The sequence below is a fragment of the Enhydra lutris genome, unplaced genomic scaffold (genome assembly GCF_002288905.1).
Source record: "Enhydra lutris kenyoni isolate GAN:26980312 unplaced genomic scaffold, ASM228890v2 scaffoldscaffold39, whole genome shotgun sequence".
In the NCBI taxonomy this organism is placed as follows: domain Eukaryota; kingdom Metazoa; phylum Chordata; class Mammalia; order Carnivora; family Mustelidae; genus Enhydra; species Enhydra lutris.
The window spans coordinates 3298655-3302355 of record NW_019154123.1 but is presented as its reverse complement, the minus strand read 5'-3'; the positions used below and the strand labels follow the sequence as shown (position 1 = coordinate 3302355).

General features: G+C 41.3%; 1 pseudogene; it reads right to left on the bottom strand.

The window, feature by feature from the left end:
* Positions 1–736: 736 nt before the first annotated feature.
* On the bottom strand, positions 737–1315 carry LOC111155097 (annotated as a pseudogene).
* Positions 1316–3701: the final 2386 nt, after the last annotated feature.

Here is a 3701-nt window from a genome sequence, read left to right as displayed (position 1 = left end):
TTTTTCCCCCTCTTTTTCTTTTTATTAAGGGCTTCTAGGAAAGAAATACTTTTCTAAATCATATACATGAAAGTAACTACATTCTTTCTTTCTTTCTTTCTTTCTTCTTCTTCTTTTTTTTTTAAAGAGAGATATAAACCATTCTTTACTTTCCAGACTAAGAGCTAGAAACATAAATACAAAGGTAAGAAATATGATGTTCCCATTTGAAAGTCTCATTAGTTACAGATAGAAGTTATAGAGGAAGAAGAGAGGGAAAGTAACACCAAGAGGAAATGACAACAGAGAAACGTACAAGAGAGGACTTTCTTCTGATCGTTTTTTTCCCCACAGAAACACAAACACACACTGACAATGTCAAGGAACGCAGGTTGCAGAGTAGATGTACCCATTCCAAGGGGCACAACCACAGCGGATAGATAAGAGACGTTCTTTGGAGTAACCTTACTGTCTTGATAATTTTCAGGCTGTCTATATTTACTTGGGAAATTCTGCTTGCATATGCTTGGGAGCAGAGATACCAGATTTCATGCTATCCCCTTTGTAGATATTTAGGTGAAATCTGGAGGAATTCATTCTAAAAATAATGCCTTTTTTTCATCAGCTTCTTTTTTGGGGGGGGGGGTGGTACCAAATTACTTTATTTGAAGGAATGGTACAAATGAAAGAAGTTAAGTAGATGTACTTGGGGTAGAGGTAACCCCAACATGCCACGCATGGCCTCAGGGACCAGGTGGCTCTGGGAAGACAGCCTAAGGCTTAGCTCTCACTATCACTGTTTCCCAAGGTGTGCTTGTCAAAGAGATACTCTGCCATGCCAGATTTGGGGGCCCCTATCTTGCACAGATTGGTTATGTGGCCACCCAATTCTTTGATGGATTTCACCTGCTCATTCAGGTAATGAGTCTCAATAAAGTCACACAAATGGGGGTCATTTTTATCAGTGGCCAGTTTGTGCAGTTCCAGTAGTGACTGATTCACACTCTTTTCCAAGTGTAATGCACACTCCATTGCATTCAGCCCATTCTCCCAATCATCACCGTCTGGTTTCTTGATATCCTGAAGGAAGATTAGGCCACCTCGTTGGTTCTGCAGCTTCATCAGTTTCTCAGCATGTTCCCTCTCCTCATGAGACTTGTGAAGAAAATATTTGCCAAGTTCTTCAAAGCCACATCACCGTGGTGAAAGTAGTAAGACATGGACAGGTAGACGTAGGAGGCGTAGAGCTCCAGGTTGATCTGGAGGTTGATTGCGGCCTCCGAGTCCCGAGTCCCGAGTCCCGATGGCGCACTTGTGAGTGGGACGCGGTTGTCATGGCGGCAGCTGAGGAGAGGCGGCGGTGGGCGGCGAGCGGCGGTGGGCGGTGACTGGGTGGCGACTGCTGGGCGCTGGAGCTGCCACGGGGCGGGATTGGAGCAGTCTGAGGGCACTGAGTGGAGATGGCCAGGGTGAGGGGACGAGCGCCGGGTTCCGCCCAAGCACTGTTGAAGCAGGAACCCGCGGCGACTCTCAGCGGAGACTCTCTTCATCAGCTTCTTGATAAGAGAATTCATCAATGAAGAAGTGAATAATGCCTCCAGTTGACACGTTGACAAGAGTATTTATAAATAATTGAGGCTAAAATGAGTCCCAAAGTCCTACAAAACAAAATTAAAATTGTGTTCTTTGAAGACCAGAAGTTCTAGCTAAACCCACAAAGAAATAAGTTAGAGGCATCTAACAGTGATCCAGGCCAAAGGGGCAGGGGAATAAACTACAACCAAATATTGAGACTACATAATCGCTTACATCTGATTTGCAAGATAAAGCAATTTAACCTTCTTCAATGGGTTTCAAAAACACATCGGAATAGAAATAAAATCTGATAGAGATAGGAATACAATCTGGTAGAGATGTGGCTGAGCTCTGAAAGGTATTCAGTGTCCCAGGAAACTAATGCTACCTTAAAAAAAAATGCAGCCTAAGAAACAAAAGTAGGTAATTCATACAATAACGGAAAGCTCAGGATTATTTCCCATCTGGGTCTTCCCTTTTCTTACTTTTCTATAATTTATGCCAACAAAGATAATTTTCAGATGAGTGACAGAGGACAAATGCTTTTCCTTTTTTTTTTTTTTTTTTTTGGTAAAGCAAGGATAAAGTGCACTATTTCTTAAGCAACAGAATCACTATTTTATAATAAATATAAAGAGAGCTATATCCCATAGCTCTCTTTGCAACAGAAAATGTCCATCTGCTACCACTGGGTTTGCGTTGCACAAAGCTGCTTTGAAAACAACATTGTATTGTTAATTTAGACCTGCTGTGGATGTGAATACTTATGATCGGTTCTTCTTTAATCTACACAATGGAAAAATATCTTAATTAATGGAAAATGCTCAAAGGAGTGACCAGGGCACTGTCAGCCACAGCACTCACAAGACAAATTGTAATGGGAGATGTTTTAATGGAAACTTTTAGTTGGCCCTGACATTTTCTCTAATTATTAGCATTACTTTTCCCTCTGTTCAGCTGTGTTTTTACTTTTATTCCACATTGACCTCTCCTATCCACTTAACCTGATCAAAGTAAAAGAATGTAGAAATCCTAACTTCACAACGACATACCCCAAATGAACAGAGTCATTTTAAGAATATATTGTCTAGAAGGCACACATGATGATTGCTCATTATCAGTGAAATGAATAAGGTATAACCTCATTTTTGGTGTCACTGTTTCCTGGAATGCATCAGAGAGTCAGAAAAGGAAAAGCATAAAGAATTTGATTTACAGGTACCCCCTGCCCCTGAAAGTTCGCAGTACTTTCACTTCATTTTTATGAAAAACCTATGTTAGTACCTTTTTCCAAGAGGTATACGCCTTGCTTTAAGCCATTTCTACTTATGTTTCATAGGAACACTCTTTCTTGCTTTCTTTTTTTGAGAGGGAGAGATTGACAGAGCATGCATGTGCAGGAAGAAGGGGAAGGAGCAAAGAGATAGAGGGAGAGAGAATGTCAAGCAGAATCCCCCAAAACCCAAGGGCCCCACACGGAACTCTACCTCATGACCTGAAATCATGACCTGAGCTGAAATCAGGAGTTGGATCTCAACCCATTGAGCTGCCCAGGCACCCCAGGAACACTCTATTCTCAAATAGCAGGGTGGGGGGGGTGTCTATATTTAGGAAGGACTATGCTAGAGAGGCTCTCATATACCAGGGTATATTGGGAGAGCAAGACAAGCCTTGCAAGGGGCACTAGTCTGATATTATTCCAAAAAAGGTTTGAAAAGGATAATTCATCCAAATATCTTTCTATTGGCCAGGAATTTCTTTGGCTGTTCATCCTTTCGGATTTTGATGCTTTTTAAATCATTTCTTCAGATGTATCTTATTGCTTATCGCTGCAGACATTCTCTATCAGATCATCTTCCTCCTAATATATTTTCTGTATGTAATATGTGCTTTTTTGAAAGTACTTCTTTGTAATTTATTTCTCCCAGAATCCTATAATTTAAGATTATTATGACCATTTTACAGTTGAGAAGACTGAAGTTCAGAGTGGCTGAGAATTGTTTCTTCTCCAAAGCCTGATATTAGAGCCCGGAGTTTCTGGCTTGTGGTGCAGGCTCCTCTCCTTCCATAATTTATGATCAAAACTTCCATGCAGGAGACTTGGGAGAGGCTCACAGGCTAGGAGAGGGCAAGAAGCAAAAAGAGAA